This window comes from Notamacropus eugenii, chromosome 4, assembly GCF_028372415.1.
Source record: "Notamacropus eugenii isolate mMacEug1 chromosome 4, mMacEug1.pri_v2, whole genome shotgun sequence".
Lineage (NCBI taxonomy): Eukaryota > Metazoa > Chordata > Mammalia > Diprotodontia > Macropodidae > Notamacropus > Notamacropus eugenii.
Genome location: NC_092875.1, coordinates 351,785,185 through 351,806,636, shown reverse-complemented (window position 1 = coordinate 351,806,636; position 21,452 = coordinate 351,785,185). Strand labels below are relative to the sequence as shown.

Genomic DNA, 21,452 nt, shown 5'->3' with positions numbered 1-21,452 from the left:
AAATGTATCAGTTATATGAACAAGCTAAATGGAGCAAAGACACACTGACTGAAATAAGTGGGTTCAAATCCCACCTTTCATATATTACTCTTTTGGATCTCAGTTTGCTCTGTGAAGTATAAATGAGGGGTGGGGAACCTGAAGTCTCAAGGCCACGTATGGCCCTCTAGGTCCTCCAGTGCAGCCCTTTCAATCCAAACTTCACAGACCAAATTCCCTTAATAAAAAGATTTGTTCTATAAAACTTGAACTCAGTCAAAAGAATGCACCCAAGGACCTAGAAGGCTACATGTGGCTTCAAGACCCCATGATCCTCACCCCTGGTGTAAACTCAATGAACTCAGTTCACTTCTGTAAAATGAAGAGCATGCCATCTAAGGCCACTTTCAGTGAATTAGTCTTGTGGGTGTTTGCTTGTGAGAAGACTTGAGAATGGCTTTGTCCCCTGCAGTGCTAATGTGTGTTGACTTCTTGGTTACTATGACAGACTTGGCTTTATGGTGTCTGAATAAATGTTTTTCTTCTGCAGTCTATATGGAGAGTCTGTTATATTTTACGATTCAGAACTGTGCGAGCATATTCATGATCACTATCAGTGCTGTGAATATTGTCTTGGTGATATACTTCCTTACTTCTTCTTTCATGCCTTTCTATCTTCCTTCTTTCCTTCCTTTCTTCTTTCCTTCCTTCCTCCTTTCTTTCCTTCTTCCTACCTTCCCTCCTTCCTTTTTTCCTTCCAGTAAGGAGTAAAAGCTAGCAGTACGATGTTGGACAAGTTTTCTTCCTTCTCTGAGTCTCAGTCCACTCATCTGTAAAAAAGTGACAAAAATAGTTGTTCTGCGAACCTCATATAGCAGAGGTCTGCTACAAGGAAAGAGCTCTGTAAACTTTATATTACTATAAAAATATGAGTAGTAGAAACTCATAGTAGTTTAACCTGCAGTGTCCCTGACACCTTTATCTTTATCATCAACTGTGCTTTACAAACTCCAAGGGCTAAATTGGGGGTGTTCTGGTGAATGTCTAACAGTAGGCTCTCCAAAAAGAAATGTACCCATGGCATACTTTGTTGTTTAACTTGATAGTTAACATTTTGTCTGCTACTTTCTTAATTCTAGATAAACAGCAAAACAATAAATCGAACTCATTTTTAGCATTTGCCAGTTTGGAGGAATAAATGATTACTTTAACAATTTAACAGGCTGGCTTCTAACTTTCTCCTGGGCTAACCTCGTATTCTGTATAAATTATAGCAATCTTAGATGTAAGAAAATCTATTCCAGACGGTTTGGTTTGTAATGGCTATTGTTTTTAGACGGTCTCTGTGGTTTCACTGGGGTGGGAGTGAGAAGTGCTCTGTTCCAGTGCAGGTCAGTAGTAACTGTTCTGAACCTTCCAGCCTGCGGGACTTGACTAGAGTTAATAAGAGAATAAATGTCTTGCTCAGTCTACAGTGAGTAGACGTTAGTAGTATGAGCTGAAATCAGGTCTTTTTTGGTTCCAAAGCCTTCTTTCTACTCACTATTCCACCAGCCTTTGTTTTCAAGTTAGAGCTGGCAAAATTGCTGTTATTAGGGTCATTTTTCAACTGTATCCAAGGCTTTATGACCCCATTTGGAGTTTTCTTGGCAAAGATACTGGAATGTTTTATCATTTTGTTCACCAGGTCATTTTACAGATGAGGAAACTGAGGCAAATAGGATTAATGATTTGTTCTTTATCCAATGCACAACCTGTTGGTCCATATTAAAAAAAAAAATTAGTAGACCTTCAACCCCTGAATTCCTCAGGGACCAGCTCTCTTTCAATTTGTTAAGAGTACTGCTTGCCTTTACTTCCCTTTTTAAATGTTCCTTTCTTTTTTCTATTTTTATTTTTAGTTACAAATTGTCTCCTTCTTTCTATCTCCTCCCCTACTCAGTGAGCTGGTAAGAAATTGAAAACCCGTGATCCATACAAAATCATGCAAAACATGTTTCCACATTAGCCATGTTCTGAAAAAAAGTAAGCAAGAAAAATAATGAATGGAAAAAAAAAGTATGCTTCAGTCTGTATTCTGAGTGCAGCAGTTCTCTACCAAGAGGTGGAGTGACTTAGAGTTTATATTCTAATGAAGATAGACAATGCATAGAGGAGATTTCCAAAGTTAATTCAATGGAATAGCTCAGGAGACCTTTGAGTACAACAGCAAGGTAGATAGCAATGACTATCTTCAAGGTAATTTTCATTAATAAAAAATACACTAATGACTTCTAATGCTTAATTATTTGAAAACTATTTTGGTGAGAGAAACTTTCTTTCCCAAGCCATCAGTCACTGTAGTGAATTCTTGGACTGTGGTACCTAGGTTTTGAGAGCGGGTGGTACTTGAGACAGTAGTAGTGTTTTGACTCCTTTGGCACATGCTTCCTTGCCTTTCCCTCAGATTGCCTTTTTATTTCACCTAGACTACCCCATCAGTGAGAGTGTACCTACATAAAATTATTACTCTGTCACCTTCTTATCATCTGAACATTTGAAAAGCATCTCATCTATGCTTCCATTCACATTATTGGTAGAAATGTTGAATAGAATAAGGCCAAAGAAAAGTGCTGGGGTATTCTACTACAACTATTCTTCCAATTTGTTATATATATATCCATTACCACCTTTTGTTCCCACCATGCATCCAATTCATGTTTCCCTAACTTTGTTTTTATCACATTTCTCCATCTTATCTATAAGGATATTGTGAGAGACCTTGTAGAATACCTCGCTGAAATCCAGGGGCTCATTTCAATTCAGCAAACATTTTTATTTACCTATTAAGTACAAGGCAATATGCTAGGTACATGGGACAAAAAAAAAAAACCAAAAATGAAATCTTCCTGCTCTCAAAGAACTCACATTCTATCAGAAGACAATATAAACAGCTGCTAAAGGAGAAGTTAACAGCTTACATTTTGTTGGGCGAGGGATTAAAGACAGACAACAAGTAAAAAATTAACTAAATATAAGTGTAATCTAGCTTTGATGCATGGCCAGATCATCTCAAATGAAGTCACCCTTGTGGGGGAGGGCAGGAATCTGCTTCTGGGAGAAGATATTATGTTTTCTCCTACCACATGGGTAAGAATAGCTTTTATCCATTGGCAGTTTAAAATGTTTAAAACTGATTCGCCAGGGGTTGTTAAAGCTATTTTCACTGGTCACAAGCTGGGAGAAATCATCTGGCAAGTGTGCTGAGTGTGTCCTACCTGTACCCAGGTAAATGCCAAAGGGGCCATTAAACTGCCCCACCGTCCCACCCCTTGTCTTTTAAAGCTCGTACAGAGGAGGGGTACATACCCAGCAGAAGATTGGCAAACAGATTTCACTCACATGACCCCTTGCAGAAGTTTTAAGTTCCTCCTGGTATTTGCAGTCTGCTTTACTAACTGGATTGAAGTCTTCCCTTGCACAACTGAAAAGGCCTAAGAGGTTTCTAAAGGGTTACTAAAAGAAATCATACCCAGTCCACTTTGGCCGACTTCATTCCATACAGAGTGATAAGGGCCTTGCCTTCATGCCTCAGGTAACTCAGGCTGTTGCAGAGTCCCTTAAGATCACCTACCATCTGGACACTACCTGGCATCTCAAGTCATCTGGTAAAGTAGAAAACTTCTACCTGCAAGAATGTTATTACTTATATTTTCATGTGCAAGATTGAATCCTCAACAGCATAGGATCCTCCTAAAGCAACTGGAATCAGAGTGGAAATGTGTGAGAAAGTAACAAGATTAGATAATCCTGTATGTCAAATGTAAATGATACTAATGGGGCTCTTGGTTTCTTTCTTTGTTTCCTCTCATTCTGACACCATTTCTAATTATTCTGTGGCTCCTTATATTTGGTTCCTGCATATTGAAAAGTGGGTAGCAAACAGTAGGTACCAGCCCAAGCCTGCCCCCCACTCTTTGGATATTGCCTAACCTTAATGGCCACTGACCTCCCCACACCAACCCTGGGACCCAGTGAGGGAGTGACAGCTCTAGCCCCTTGTCACCCTGAAGTAGTTTCAGAAGTTGAGACCTCTGTCTCTTTTTCCCAAATGAATTTAGACCTACTTCTTGAGAGAGGAATTGATGATGGGCATAGCTAGCTTTTTCTGGAGATGATGAGATTGGCTGGGGCCCCTCAGCCCTAGGCAAATGGGCTGGACAATGAAATTATGATGTGACTAGATAAGCACAGAACTCTGAGCTACCATGCCTTGCCTGCATATCTCTGATTAAAAATGTTCAGATTTCTCAAGAATGGCCAATATGGCAGATCTTTAATAAGCCTTGTTTTTCTTTGGCTGAAAGAAGACTTGAATTGAATTCATTCCGGAAGGACCCTCATGTCACTCTTTCAGGATCCCAGAACCCCTAAACCTCAACAATAAGGCCATTGAAATAATCTAGCCATGAGGCAATGAGAGTCTACATCAGAATAGTGGAATAGCAAAGAAGGGAAGGGGAAACATTTAAGAGATATTGCAAAGGGGAAATTGACAGTGTGGGAGGCAAGAAAGTTCTGTTTTCCACATTCCTTGATGATAAAGGTTGTGACCTAGCATGGATAAGTTAGAGGTCAGAAACTATTGGGCAGGCCCAAGGAGCTGAGTATGGAAGGGCCTATCAGAGAGGAGAACACAAAACAGTATAAGAAACCTCATCTTTCTGCATGTGTTGTAGTCTTCCTGTAACCTTATTGGGGAAGTCACCCATCCATTCAGGGAGAATGGATGTAAAAATTAATAAAACTTTTCCTGATTTCACAACAGGCATGGTTCTTTGTTTAAGGTGAGCATGTTTCTCACAGTTGGGGGCTTGTTAGATGGGCTCACTTATAACAACAAACCCTGGCAAGAGATTAGTTATGGGACTGGAGAGAGAGAGAGTAAGGATTGCAGGATGATATATAGACTGTGACATTTTTAAAAAATCTACCTTTCTTCCTTAAAAAATAAATCATTACATTTGCCCTTCTACAGTCCTGTAGTATTTCTCCTATTCTTGGTACTGTTTTGTTTTGTTTTCAAAGATTACAGAGAGGAACTAGATAGTTATACCCATCATTTCTTTAAGTAGCTTGTTGTGTAGCTAGCCCATATCTGGTGTTCTAACTGGACTGAGGGAATACTTCTCTTGTTATCCCTTCTCTTTCTCAATTCTCTGTTCATCAGTTGTATTCTTTCTTTCCCAGTCTTTTTATGCTCTCCGTGCACAAAGATTCCAGATTAATCTTTCTAAAACATTGCTCTGGTCATATTACTCCTCTGCTTAAAAAAAAAATTTACCAGCTCCTTAATATTAACCTCATCCTCATCCTAATCTCCATCCTTACTGGAATGGAACTATGTCTGATATATGGAACTCTTGATAGGGAACTCTTTCTATCACTGCAGATTTTGATCTGCTCTGCAATAGAAATTCTTACAGAGTTCCCTGGAGCACTGAAATATTAAGTGCTTTGCCTAAGGTCACACAACCAGTATGTAAAGGAGGGTAAAACTTACACAGATTTTGAGGCTAGCTTTCTCTCCATTCTGACATATTTCCTCTCTTCCTCTTCAGGGTTATTCCTTAGTTTGCCTTAAAAAAGGAACAAACCTTTAGTTTCTCAATCAAAGTCTTAGAAAATATGTCCTCAAAGAATCTTTCCAGTCCTGTCTCCTCCTAATGCACGATATGAACCAGACATTCTAGTTAGGCAATGGTGTCATCAGTGGTATAAAATTCAAATAGAAACAGGTCAGCTAAAGTGTACATAAAGACCCCTCCCTGCTTCATATTGACTTAGAAAAGTAGGTTTACATTATTTAAGTACTATTTTATTTTTTCAAATTTTGTTAGCTATTTCCTAATTACATTTTAATCTGGTTCCAGAATCACTCAAAATTATTGCCCGCAGATGTGCTCGCCTCCTGTTTGACATGTCTAGTGTGGAGTTAAGTCTTGGAGTAAGAAAGACTGAATTCTAGTGTTGAATCTTCTACTAACTGGCTCTGAGATATGTGTTCAACCTTTGGGGCTTAGATTTTTCATGTGGAAAATGAAGGAGTTCATTTATGCACCTTCTTAAGTTCTCTTTCAGATGCAAGTTCCTAGTCTAGCATTCAAAAAAAAATTACCCTCTGTTCTGCTAACATGCATCTGTTCTTTCTGAATGGAATGTGCTTCTCCCAGTCCCATCTTTTGTTATCGAAATCTTGCTCCTAACCCCCAGCTCTGAGATGCCTTCAGCTGGATTCCTGGCTCCCTTAACTTGTACCACTCCTAGAATACTTATCACAATAGAAAGAGAACAGAGTCAGATACTTGTATGTCAGATCTCAGACCTGTCATTTACTGGGCAAGTCACTTTACCCCTCAAGGGCTGTTTCAACATCATTAAAATGACCCCATCTCTAAGGTGTCTTCCATCTGTTACTTGCTGCAACTGGAGCAAAGTGTACTTCAGAATATATGCATACATATGCATGCATGTGTGTGTGTGTATGTCTGTATATATGCATGTATATATACATATACATGTATATATTCATACACACATATCCCCCTCCTAGACTGCAAACATTTTAAGGGCAAAGACAAGTTTGTTTTATACTCTGTTTGTATCCTACCCAGCACATAGTATAGTTGGTGCTCAGTGGATATCTGTGTGAATAATGCAGGCCATTTTCTGACTCATTTCTCACCTACCCTTAATCACCAATTGGGTCGGATTGAGACAAATTAAAACCCTTAGCTTAAAATGGGTGAGGTCTTCCACAGTATCCAGGGCCATCTGAAGCTGTCCTGATCTATCTTGCCCCTGGATCTGGATGGCTTCTGAGGAGAAAGTGAGGCTAGTGACTTTGCACATTCCTCCCTCACTTAAATCCAATTCACTTACAAGACCTGGCATTGCCTTCCAGATGTCATGGTCCTCTTCAAGAACAAAGGTCAAACAACAGCAACAATAATTGGGTTAATAATTTTTTTCATTCAATTAATTATAAATCATGTACACACATAAACACACTAGCATGTACTAAGCACCCATTATATTCCATTTACCGTACTAGAGAACCAAATACAGAAGGGAAATAGTCCCTGCTCTTAATACAATATATGTACGAGACACATCTGTGTGTGTGTGTATGTATGAACTCACACACATATACATACACAAAACCACAATCCCATATATAATGTATGTATATATACATGTATACATACATACACATATATTCATGTGTAATTACATATATATATATATCAGTGAATAATGGGCTTGAAGTATTTTGGATGCAAGTTTTGGGGAAAAGTTTTATATTTCCCTTCTTTTTAATTAAGTTCATACACCTGTGTCCAGTTAATTTCTCATCATCTTGAATTTTAGAGCTTGATTTACTTTGTAAAAGCAGTAAAAGATTCATCTGCCGCTTGGCTTGTTACCTGCCTCTGGGACTCATTTGACTTCAGTGTCTGTCATTACATAACCAAAGCTGAAAAGTCCTTATCTCTTGGTAATCAAATGAACATTGGAGAAAATGTGTTCACATCTAAGTGATGCTCTGTTACAGTGGTTAGAGCATTTTTTTAAAGGGGGTCTCTGTTGATTGCTTCTCAAGTTTGAGGCCATAGGTTCACCTCCGGTTTTTCTTCAGCCATTTTCTTCCTTATTCTCTCCACTACAAATTGGTAATTTTATTGTTGTTGGAGCTTTGTTTTAGTTTGTTTCTTATTGACTTTTTATCCATTGAATGTAAATCTGTATATTTAACATTCAGAGCAAGATCTAACCTGAGATGAAAGAAATTAACATTTTATAAACTGATTGTTTTGAAATGGATTATGCTTCCAATATTGAATTATTACTAGACAAGCTTTAGTCCTAGTTCAATTATTCTAAGGCATTAATTCTAGAGAGGGATTGGATCTTTGAGGTAGTTTACTCCAACCCCCTAAGTTTACAGAGGAGGAAACTGAGACCCAGAGACATTCAGTGATTTGTTCAAAGTCTCACCGGCTTTGTGTTGTAGAGTCAAGATATGAATGGCAATTCTCAGACATGAAATTCAATGCTCTTTCCTCTACATTATTTTGCCTCGGAGGATCCTAGTGTACTTGTCATGTTTCAGTAAAAGTAATGAATCACAGTTTTGTGCATGCTGCTGTTGTGGAGGAAGACCTCAAACACCCTATCACCACCACCACCACCACGTGATTATGAGTTAAAGTGAAATACCAATACAGTCTAGAGCTTCAGGAATTTATTTGTTTGTTTGTTTAATAGGAAACAGCTAGAGATGTCTTAGGGGAAGATGATACTATGTTCATCACCTCAAGGTTCATTGTTGCTTTCTGACAACAGAATCAGATAATTTTTTCAAGAACTACTAAAAACCCTAAAAAACTCTAATAATAATAAGCAGATATTTATGTATGCCAGGCACTGTGTCAAACACTGAGAAATTAACAGATTTCTGTTCATTTATATCATGAGTTATCAACTTCATTTTATCATTGTCCCATAGTGGTAGTCTGTTGAAGTCGATGGACCCCTTCTCAGAATAATTTTTTAAAGTCCTAAATTAATGATATATTTTTTGCTTTCTCAAAGGGTAGGGGAGCTGTTGATGTGAAGGAATTTGGAATTCAATTTTTTTTCAAATATTGAAAAAATAATTTGAAAAATAAAAAGATACTATATTTCAGTCAGAAGTTGGTGGCAATAAAGATGTTTTTTTTTTTTTCCTCATCTAACTTCATGTGCTCCCTGAAATCTATCAATACTATTGATCCAGGTTAAGAACAACTGATTCATATGGAGTAAAACAGAAATATCTGAATTTTTCTTATTGTTGTTAATACTGCATAGCAATTTTAAGAGTGTAGATGTTGAGTGTGTTTTAACTGCCCCCTGAACTCTGTCTCTGTCTCTGTCTGATGCTGTGTTCTTGTTTTAAGGATGCATGAATACTCTATTTCCACTTAGTTACTGCTTTGTGCTGTGGCATCTGCAAAATCATAGCCACAGGGGTGAAGGAAGAGGTTAAAGTTTTTCCCAATTGAAAACAGGTTCCTTGATACATAAAATATTTCAGTGGAGACCAAGAAGTGCTTAATCATTTCCCTATAACACATAATAAAGCCTAACAGCAGGGGGCACTCAAGAGACAGTTGGTTCAGTCACAAAATGGAAAGCATTATACTTGATGTCTTGTTATAATAGAAAATACTGCTTTTGGCAATTGCACTCCCAAGACATTAATAAGTACCTTCACTGGACCGCATATTTCACAGCAACACCAGGTAAAGCTCTATTCTTCATAGATAACAGACAACATAATTATGTCATTTTGATGTAAATTAGCCGCTTCAGGAAAGAATTGATCAACTTATGGATTTGTTTGATATGGGAACCCATAGTACACTGTCAAATATATTGTTTCACAGATCTTTCAGTTTAAAAACTACCACCCAGAGCACAGCAGCCATGGAAACAAGCCTATCATCACAGTAGGAAGTGGAAAAAAAATACTTATAGAGCTAAAGCTACTATGATCTCATAGGTGGAAAATTAATTTCATGTTCTTCTCTTAAGGCACCAGTTACTTGAAATAACAATGCTTTTCTTAAAGTGTTCTTCTAGGATTCTATCTACCACTGACTAAATTGCAGCCCTGTCCTTTTCTGGACCATCCCTACTAGAAACATCACTCTGATGGAGACTGAACTGCAGACTGATCTTAGTTTAATTTAGATAGAGAAAACTAAAAATACTCACATTGATGAAGAATCAGGAAGCAATACTAATGAGGCAGAGTCAAAGCACTTCAGATCATTGTACCTGTAAAGAAATAAAAAGCTGAACCATGACTTTAAGAACATAAAATGAAGAACTATGTGTAATATGCATGAGTAGCTTCCCTGAATCCTCGTCGCATAGACACTGTGTGGTCACAGAAAAAAGGAACCAAAGGATGTTTCAAGTTTGGAATTATTAGAGAACAGTCCCCCACCCAATTTTTGTTCACAAGGAAACTGAGGCTCAAGCTAGTCACTTCATTTGCAACTTTTCCACTTTGCCTTCTCATCTCTTGATCTTTCTTCCTTCTCTCTCATTTCCGTCATGTCATGCAAACTTGTCCTGAAGAACTCTGATCAGATAAGCACCCAAAAGGCACTAAAACGTCTGAAAGAAGGTTACCAGAATTCCAGCTACCACAACAAAGCCCTTACGTCTTTTACAAAAGTATTATTTTTCCCAATTTACAGATGAATTAATGGAGGACCACTGGCACTGTGATTTATTTGTGCATAAAATCTCATCTAATAAATATCAGATCCTAGAATCAAATATAAATCTTCTAATACAAGCCCACTACTCTTTAAATATTGCCTTTCACATTTAGTTTTGGGGTTCTGGGATTCTGCAAGACATTTTCATGCTTTGACCTGAAAAGAAGTGTCAAGGTAGAAATTAGGAGAGCCTTAAAATTCTTACTGACACAGTCATAAGGCTTTGATGAGAGCAGGAAGCATCACACATTTTTCTCTTCCTCCTTAGATGTGTTTGATCTGTAATATTCTCTTCAGAGACTTCTTAAATATTTAATATGTTGTTTGTTTAGAATAGATAAATTTAATTTGAAAATTTTCTTTGGTAGTCATAATAATCAAAACATTTTTAGTTTGTTAATCAACAAACATCTATCAAGTACTTTCTACAGGCTGACCACTGTGATGAGCCTTAGAAATACAAAGAATGAAACAATATCTGCTCTCATAGAGCTTTCTGTGTATTGGGGCATGATGGCCACAACAGTTATGAATACCAACAACACGTTTTTAAAGTCTACAAAGAATTCTATACCTGTTATCGCACTTGAGCTTTGCAAAAAACTTGTAAAGTAAAGAAATTATTATTCCCATTTTAAAGATGAAGAAATTGAGGTGTGGAGAGATTGTGACTTGCCCCAGATCTCATTCCTAGTGTCACAAATGGGATTTGAACCTGGATTCTCCTGATTCTAAGTGCAATACTCTATCCATTATAGCATGATAACTTAGTTTCACATTAGGTGGCAAGGTAGACTTTGCTATTATATCCTGAATGAAAACCAACCTCCCCTTCCAAGAAAAGCAGTAATCACACATGCCTATTGGTTAAATTTTGTTGACCTATATTTTAAAGAAGTTAAGTCTAACTCAAGATTGAAAGGGACAAACTATTTTAAACACATAAAAGCTATTATACTCTATTTCACTGTAACTTACTGAAGAACATAAGTACTTCACTTTTCTATTAGATTTTGCGAACAAATACATAAGAAATACAAGACAGAAATAGCTCTTCCCTTAAAAGAACTTATCTTTTTTTCATTCGGTCAGTAAAAGAGGCAAAGTACAATGTTATGCTACTCCATTTAGAGATGAGCCTAAGACGCAGTTGTTGATATTCTCTCTTCTGCCATTGTGTGACCTTAGGGAGCTCACATTAACCTTTATGTGAGGCTCAGTTTCCTCATCTATGAAAGGATGGAGTTGGAATAGATTCCTTCTCAACTCTAATATTTTCAGATTGACTAAATAATTTTGTTGACCTGTGAGAAAAAGTAATTATATTAAGTGTGTGGGCTGCTATGTTAAGCACCCTTACTAGATTACAATTTTCAGCCTTTAATTAGTCATTAGTAAAACTATTTCAGAAATTATTTCCTCTTCAATTTTTTATCTTAATAGTCCTTAAAAATAAATACTATGTGGTTTCCTTCATCTGTGATTTGGTTCATTTTCAAGAGCAGCCCAACTTGAGGGTATACTAAGTTACAATCCCACCTCCCCTTTCCTCTCCCTTTAAAGAAACATAAATTTGGAAAATTTGGGACTTTTTCTTTTAAGCTGCCGTCCAGGAAAACTGTAGCAATTGAAGTCATTGCTTTTTTTCAATGCTTTCATTTCCCACTGCCCCTCACCTTTCCCCCCTTCATGGAATTCTTTTTGAGGTCATTCCCAGATATGGACAGACAGGGAGACATGAGAATGTCGAAGGAGCTCCAAAAGCTGTGGTGACTTGGCTTAAAGACATCAGAGTGAGTCTTTTATTATGCACCAACATGAACACAAATAGAGATAGCTCCTGTCTATGGTGAAGAGAAGGGAAAAGTCAGCCAGTGAGATGAACTTTCCAAGGGAGGAGGACGTAGGAGGGAGCAGCTGCAGCATATCTGAAGTAGCCCCTTGACACTTGTGCTTATTAAATTAAAATTACTGGCAAAGTAACATGGAGACTTGTCATGTGCTGAATATGAATCAGGGACTCATAATATCCCTACTTATTCATGCATCAATACTTGCCTTTTGGAGGTGACAGTTATATTATCCCACTGAACTTGGGTTCTTTTGAGCTATTAAACTAATACCCTTTGTTTTGTGCACTTTAGATTTATCCCTTTCAATGCAACAAATGTTTTATTGCATTGCAAGCATAGCCCATCCTAGAAAACACCATGTGAGGCAAACTTGCTATATAATGGTTACTGCAGATTCTCAAAAAACTATATAAATGGGTATGGAACTGAATGTGGTTAGGGCAGTTTTATAAGTTTATAGTCTAACATAATAACTAATAATAACATATTCATATATTGATTTAATGTCTAAAGTGTATTTCTTATAGTGTTTTGAAATTGTGGGATAATAACTTTTTATATAATGATCCAATTTCTAAAATCCATTTCTCTCCACATTTTACCAATGAGAAAGCTGTGACTCAAGAGGGTTAAGTAAATTCCCATGGATATAAGTAACTGTCAGAGCCAGAACTGATGAGAATCATGATAGTGATTTCCCATTTTTATTGGGTCTTAAGGTTTTCAAAACACTTTGCTCACAACAACCTTGTGAAGTAGATAGGGAAAGAATTATCACTCTTACTCTGTAGGTGAAGTTAACTGAGTCTCAGGGAGGCAAAGTGATTTGTCTAAAGCTACACAGATGATGAATAGTGTTATAGCAGAGATGAAAATATGTATGTCCTGACTCCAAATATAGCATCCTTTCAGCTTTATTGACTGTTCTCTTAATAAAATGGATTAACACTTGCAAAATACTCAGAATGATTTAATATGGGGTATGCCAGTAGTTTATATTCACCATTTCTCATAGTAGCCTCAGTGGTACTCTTTTGCCAGACTACCATCTTGTCCAGCACTCTTGGGAAGCTCTATGTTGAGTCACAAAGAATTCTGGACTTAGAATCTAAAGAAATGAGATCCAATTCTGCCTCTGATACATACTTTCTGTGTAACCTTGACCAAGTCACTTCATTACTTTGGGCCTCAGTCCCTCACCAGCAAAATAATGTGTTTGGACTAAAATGACCTCCAAGGTATCAATAATAGTTATTTTTACATCCCAGTAAAAGTGATGTGACAAGATAAGGTCCTTACACCTTAGCATTGAGATGCAGGTAAACACATTACTACGCATCCCCTTAGAGGCAGGGCCAATATTTTTGTTCACCTTTGGATTTCCTATAGCATTTAGCACATATCGAAATATTTGCTTAATTAACTTAAAGGAAAGAATAAAAAAAAGAAAGGAAAGAAAGAAAGAAGGAAGGGAGGAAGGAAGGAAGGAAAGAAGGAAGGAAGGAAGGAAGGAAGGGAGGAAGGAAGGAAGGAAGGAAGGAAGGAAGGAAGGAAGGAAGGAAGGAAGGGACAAGGAAGAAGGAGTTACAGGATTTTAGAAACTAGAGTGAGGTTACATTTACGAATGTCTTGGGAAAAACAGTACCCAGTTTGTGATTATTGACCAATTTTTATTCTTTTTCTGTAAACAACAATGTTAAAGATTTGTGTTTTTACAAATAAATGGACTACTGAGAATATCAGTCAATTTAAGATTAGTGGAATTTCTTCTAGCTTATGGAACATTCAAGAAGACAGATTCAGAATTCTCATAGCCCTTTTTACTTCTCTGATGGGAAGTAGAATATTCTCTGTTACATAAACCATAGAATCATAGTGCTAGCACTAGAAAGGACATCAAAGGCCCTCTAGTCTTTCTCATTTTTGCAAAGGAGGAAATTGAGGACTAGGGGGGTTAAGTACTTGTCCAAGGTCATATATGTATTAAACCATCTGAGGTGGAATTGTAACATAGGTCCTCAGACTCCAGAGTCCAATGTTTCCTACTGTACTATGACACCTGGCACTATTTTGATGTATTTTTGTTTCCTGCCCCAACTACCCGTCCCAAACTATATTTTAAGATACTTGAGAGTAAGTATTAAATCAAATTCATTTTTATAACCTCTCAAGGGCCTAATCCAGTTCTTGCACATGGTAAGTGATTAATGAATAACTGTTGTATTTAATTAATTTTCATGACAGTATGCACTTTTAGATAAAGAAACTATTTAGTGATAAATTCATCATACTTAGGCTTATTTTTGTTTTCAGGGAATAAAGTCTTCAAGTTTATATGACTCACAACCCTAGAATCAAAGTCAAATATCAGAATAAAATTCAAGAAAACGATGCATTCCACCATTTACACTAACATCAGGGATATTTATGTACTTTAAGGTAATTTAAACACTATGGATTTAAACCATAATACTGGATTCTTAACAGAAGCCTACTAACACCTGATGTTAACTATATTCCCATATAGTGACTGCCTTTAACTGTATCTGTCTATATATCTATAACTCTACCTCTATATCCATCCATCCATCCATCCATCTGTCCATCCATCCATCTACCTATCTATCCATCTATCTATCCATCATCTATTTATCTATCATCTATCTATCTATCTCTCTACCTACCTATCTATCTACCTATCTACCTTTCCACCTGTCCGTCCATCCATCTGTCTATCTAAATTACGCCCACTGAAAATACAGAGAGACTATTCTGGAGAGTGAACAATTTTTCAAATGCTAAAGCAAAAGTGCAGAAACCCTATGTCTATTTTTCTATATAACAATCTCATGCTGACCTCTGGAGGCTAAGATCTGAAACAACTTGGATGGAACTTTTTTTGGCCCAATGAAAGATTTGAGGTTTTATTTTCTTTAATGCCAGCTGCATTTTGTGTGGGAAGGACTGAGGCATTAATGTTAGTTTTGCCTCAATTTTGTGTTTCCTAATAGGATTAATTCAATTGCCGGCGAGGTCACAGCAAGCTTGCTGGACCTTCATCTTGAACCTGCACTTGAGCTAGAATGGAGTGTGTTATATTATGTTTCTGTTTGCAAGGAACTTGGCATGGTCTTACTTGCTCATTCTTTGATTTGCTTTTACTAGAAGTGAAAAGACCCCCTCCCTCTGCCCACATACACACTGAAGCACATTTACACACATTTATCTTATAGAAAAAGTATGAGCTGGAAAAGAAGTGACAGTTGAGAATCTGGGAGGAAAATTACCATGCAGGGTCCCTGCCATTGTCTCAAGCCTGTAATTAATTGTATCCCAGTTTCTGGGCTTCCAACTTGTTATTTTTCATGCTACTGAATGGCACAGTTATTTCTTTCCTTGTCTGCTCCTTCCCACATATATGCCTCCCTAGGTGGCAGCACGGTGAATAGATTTCTAGATTTTCAGTCAGAAAGACAGAGTTCAAATCTAACCTTATTTATAAGACTTGTGACTTTTGATAAATCACTTAAACTTTATCTGTCTTGGTTTCCTTATCTGTAAAATGGGGATAACATCACCTCTCTCCCATGGTTGTTATAAGGATAAAATGAGATAATATCCACAAGTGTTTTGGAAATCCTTAAGGGACTATATAATAAGGGTTACTCTCTCCCCACCATGGGATTTGGGGCATTTAACACACTTTGAGGAGGCAAAAAACTTGGAAGAAATGTTGAGTTCTTGGTTACTGAATCAGAAGGCCTTTCTCATTGTGACACACCAAGGCAGAATAGAATCAGGACAAAGGTTAGGAAGGGTGCAGAACCAGACATGAATAAGCAGTACATTGTTATATGTAGGGTATCAGGAGATGGTCATCTGTGATAAAGCCAGTATGCTAGCCCAATTTCTGTTTTGTTCTCCTGCTGGAGTTTCACCATAGCCAAAGATAAGGCAAGACGTCACATGTTAAATATTGCAGGTGGATCCCTTTAATTCACAGGATAATCACACTGTCATAGGAGGGGATGGCCTAGACTTCGAGGCAAGGAGACCTTCTGGATCTGATGGAATCGTTGTATACCCTCTTCCTCCAAAGAACATCACCCATTGCCAAGAGCTGCTGTGAGTTAACAACTACTGACAGCAGTTCCTGTTGGCAAGACCTTTCATAGATGGCTCATGTCGCTGATGACTCCTAGTAAAAGCTCCTAGTAATTTTTGTCATTGGTACTTCTTGGGCCCTGCTCCCGATGGCAACATGTGCAAGCTCTCAGAAGCTGGTGTGCAGGATATCTGCTGGATGGGTGAGTGGCCCTGGAAAGAGGGCTGGGTGGAGATTCAGGAGAGTCAGAAGGCTAGGATTTGAATCTTCATTCTTTCACTTATTACCTGTGTGATTTTGGGCAAGTCACTGAACTCTTGGTCTTACTTTTCTCAATTAAAAAATGAGAGAATTGGTCTCTAAATCCAAGATTGTATGTAACCTTCCTCCAATGGCAACTAAACTTTTCTGAAGTTGACCCGCTCTGATGTCCCTTTCTCATCTCTGCCATTCAAGGATCAATAACCCTGTTTTTGATGAATCCTCTTCTACGAAGGTATCAAACTCAAAAGAAACAAGGACTGTTAATCCATGCCTAAGGATCCCTGCAGTCCCCATATTGACTTAGTTGTAATAATATCTATGTTTTATTATGTTTTCATTTATTTTGTTAAATATTTCTCAATTACATTTTTTATCTGGTTTTGGCCACACTCAGGGCTAGTATAGCATTTGTGGCCTTTGTGGGCTACATGAGTCCCATGGGTTGCTGCACGTGTGACCTCTCTGCTCTCATGGCCACTGCTCTATTGGACAGCTTTTGTCCTAAAATATGCAGTCTCCTTCACTGGATCCATCACTTTCAGGGTCCATATCTGGGTCAGAAAGTACATATTGTTGGTAGACGGTCCCTTTTTCTCAGCTTTTTTCCTAGGGTTGTGTCCATCATCTCTCCATCTGCTCATTAAAACGTTCAGCTGGACAACAGGTAGTTGCAGTGAATAATACTGAAAGACTCTCCATTCTCTGAGGCTGTTTTATAAACAAGCAAGGTTCCCTGTCTGTCAAACTGGTGTAACTCAGCTGGATGGATAAAAACAGTTTTTATCTTCCCAAGACATAGGAATCTGGTAGTTTTGACTACTCAGGTTCAAGACTGAAAACCAATGGCTGCCCAGCACACAATCCAGGATAGCTTGCACCTAGGGCAAAATGTAGTGGTTCATTTTAGTCAATTTGTTCAAAGTTTGGTAATCGACCACACACCTGTATCTTTCCATTTTTCTTGGATACCACAGGAAATGCATAAGGACTGCTAGATTCTGTGATGATGCCATTAATCAGCATTCCTTTGAGATATTTTCTGAGATCTTTCATCATAGATAGCAGGTTCCTTCAAGATCTTTCTGTGGATGGTCAGGAATCAGTGAGTTGGATTCTGTTGGTTGCACTTTGAGCACAACTCACATTCCACTCATGCTTTGAGGATATTGCTCTCTTGCTGATTTCCAGCCTCAACCTATCTGTCCACTCTTGTAGAACTGGGGAGTTCTCAACCTTAAATACCTTGGCATCTACTCAGAGGTTGAATAACTGGAGCTTTATTGGTTCTGGAACTTCTTGCTTTTATGCTCTTTTAAACTTCTGCACAGTTTGAATGGATGGTCAAAATGTATAGGTATTAGGTCCCTTGACAGTTGTAGTGTCCTGCTAGAATTTCTTTTTGTGCTATTGTTTTTTTTTTATTTTAAGTTTTCAACATTCATTTCCACAAAATTTTGAGTTCCAAATTTTCTCCCCATCTCTTCCCTCCCCCCACCCCAAAACACCTTGCATTCTGATTGTCCCTTCCACCAATGTGCCCTCCCTTCTAAAACCCTTCCCTTCCTTTATCCTCATCTTCTCTCTTGTCCTGTAGGGCAAAATAAATTTCTATACCCCATTACCTGTATTTCTTATTTTCCAGTTGTATGCAAAAAAAAAATTCTCAACATTTGTTCTTAAAACTTGGAATTCCAACCTCTCTTCCTACCTCCTTCCCCACCCATCCCCACTGAGAAGGCAAGCAATTCAATATAGGCTACATATGTGTAGTTTTGCAAAAGACTTCCATGATAATCATGTTTTGTAAGACTAACTATATTTCCCTCCATCCTATCCTGCCCCCCTATTTATTCTATTCTCTCTTTTGACCTTGTCCCTCCCCAAACATTTTTACTTCTAATTACTCACTCCTCCCATTTGCCCTCCCTTCTGTCATTCCCCCTGCCCCTTCCCTGCTTATTCCCTTCTCCCCTACTTCCCAGTAGGGTAAGATAGACTTTCATACCAAATTGAGTGTGCATGTTATTCCTTCCTTGAGCCAGATGGGATGACAGTAAGCTTCACTTTTTCCCTCTCACCTCCCCTCTTTTCCCCTCCATTGGAGAAGCTTTTTCTTGCCTCTTCTATGAGAGATGATTTGCCCCATTGCTTTTCTCCCTTTCTCTTCCTAATATATTCCCCTCTCACCCCTTAATTTTATTTTTTATAGATATGATCCCTTCCTATTCAATTCACCCTGTGCCCTCTATCTCTCTGTTTCTCTCTGTCTCGCTCTGTCTCTGTCTCAGTCTCTCTATGTATGTATGTATATATATATATATATATATATATATATGCATTTGTGTGTATGTGTGTGTGTATAATCCCTCCAACTACCCAGATACTGATAAAAGTTTCAAGAGTTACAAATATTTTCTTTCCATGTAAGAATATAAACAGTCCAACTTTAGTAAGTCCCTTGTGATTTCTTTCCTGTTTACTTTTTCATGCTTCTCTTGATTCTTGTGTTTGAAAGTTCCATTTTCTTTTCAGTTCTGGTCTTTTCATCAATGCTTGAAAGTCCTCTATTTCATTGAATAACCATTTTTTCCCCTGATTATACTCAGTTTTTCTGAGTAGGTGATTCTTGGTTTTAATCCTAGTTCCTTTGTCTTCTGGAATATCATATTCCAAGCCCTTCAATCCCTTTTTAAATCATGGCTTTCAGGTAGTCTCATAATTTTTAAATTGTCTCTCCTGGATCTATTTTCCAGGTCAATTGTTTTTCCAAGGAGATATTTCATATTATCTTCCATTTTTCATTGTTTTGGTTTTGCTTTGTAAATTCTTGGTTTCTCCCCAAATCATTAGCTTCCATCTGTTCCATTCTAATTTTTAAAGAACTATTTTCTTCAGTGAGTTTTTGAACTTCCTTTTCCATTTGGTTAACTCTGCTTTTTAAAGCATTCTTCTCCTCATTGGCTTTTTGGACCTCTTTTGCCAATTAAATTATCTTATTTTTAAAGGTGTTATTTTCTTTAGCATTTTTGGGGGGTCTCCTTCTAGCAAGATGTTGACGTGCTTTTCATGATTTTCTTACATCTCTCTCATTTCTCTTCCCAATTTTTCCTCCACCTCTCTTACTTGATTTCAAAATCTTTTTTGAGCTTTTCTATGGTCTGGGACCATTGCATATCCATTTTGTAGGTTATGGATGTGGAAGCCTTGACTTTCATATCTTCCCCTGATAGTTAACATTGTTCTTCCTCATTCAAAAGAATGGGAGAAAATGCCTGTTCACAAAGAAAGTAACCTTTCTATAGTCTTATTTTTTTTTCCTTTTTTGGGCATTTTCCCAACCAGTGACTTGACTTTTGGGTCCTTTGTCAAGAGTACTGTGTACTCTGGGGACCTGTAAGTTCTCAGTTCCTCCAAGGTGGCACAATCAAGGAAGAGGACTTTACTCCCTGGCCTGGCTCAGGGTTTAGATTTAGATCAGCTGCTCAATTCCCCCAGGGGCTTTAAGCTGAGGCTCCAACAGTGGATGCTGGCTGCTGGCTGCTGGCTGCTGAAACCACCACAGCTGCTATCCACTGCTGCTGCTGCTGCCACCACCAGAGCTAGGGGAGGACCCTGCTCCCTTGTCACCAAGGTGATAAAGCCCTCTCATCGACCTATGAAGTGTCTTTGTTGCCTGAGGGATCTGAGAACCACCACTGCTACAGGGGATTCCACCCTTGCGGCCTGCTCCTATCCTGCTCCTCCTAGTGCCACATGGCCCAGGCTGGGCTGTGTGCCACAATGCTTCTGGTGCAACAGACCCTTCCCATCAGCCTTCCAGGTCACCCTGGGCTGGAAATAGCCTCCTCTCTGTAGTTCTGTGGCTTCTGCTGCTCTAGAATTTGTTAAGAGTCATTCTTTACAAGTATTTTATGGACTGTGGGGAAAGAGCTAGAGTATGTGTGTCTCTTCACTCCACCATCTTGGCTCCAACCCCTTGCTAGAATTTTGAAAAGACTAGAATTAGTTCCCATCAGTGCTGACACTCCAGTGAGGGTTGGAGAGTCTGGACGCATTGGAACCAGAGTGTCCATTTATTATTCTGTTGACACTGTTAGGACCCCCATGCCAAAACCACCCCTCTCTTTTTATTATTAGGAGACACCCGGTTTCCCAGAACTAAGGACCAGCAAGAAAGCTGTGCCCTGAGCTTGGCATAACATCAGTCCTTCGCACTTACACACTGGATGAACTCTGCCACAGCAAAATCCCAGAATTGTTTCCTACCAGCACAAGGTAGTCTCTGAGCTCAGATAAACATAAACCCCCCACCCCTGATACAAATCAGACTTAACTTATTGCTGCTGCTGACCATCATTGTCACAATGGCTACAATCATCACTCAGGCAGCTAGGTGGTGAAGTGGATAGAGCACCAGTGCAGGAGTCAGGAGGACCTGAGTTCAAATCTCACCTCAGATACTTGACACTCACTAGTTGTGTGACCTTGGGCAAGTCACTTAACCCTAATTGTCTCATCCTGGGTCATCTCAGTCATCCTGAAGAACACTGGTCACTGGATTCAGATGGCTCTAGAGGAGAAGTGAGGCTGGTGACCTGCACAGCCCTTGCTCAAAACAAAGTCAAGTGCAAGTCATGTCATTTTTTCTCTGATGGAATGGTCTTCTTCAGCAATGAAGGATGAACACACACACACACACACACACACACACACACATATACACTCACACAATCATTGCTGTATGTATTAAGATCTGACCTCAGTAAATTGGGATCTTCTCCCAGAGGAGGCCCTGGCACATGTTTCTAGTTTCCCTCCTCCAATGGAATAAAGAAAGTTTTTGGTTATCATTGCTGTTAGCTCTTTGGTTTTATTTTAATTTGATTTGATTTGCTTTCTTAGAATTAAGTACAATTGTGATAACCTGTGCAAACT

General features: G+C 38.4%; 1 long non-coding RNA gene across 1 annotated transcript in view; it reads left to right on the top strand.

The window, feature by feature from the left end:
- Window positions 1-16,234, top strand: part of LOC140501582 (uncharacterized) — a 110,007-nt gene extending 93,773 nt beyond the window's left edge. The window contains exon 3 of the long non-coding RNA XR_011966253.1: window positions 16,152-16,234. This is a non-coding gene — a long non-coding RNA (uncharacterized lncRNA). The remainder of the gene's footprint in view (window positions 1-16,151) is intronic.
- The last annotated feature ends 5,218 nt before the right edge of the window (window positions 16,235-21,452 follow it).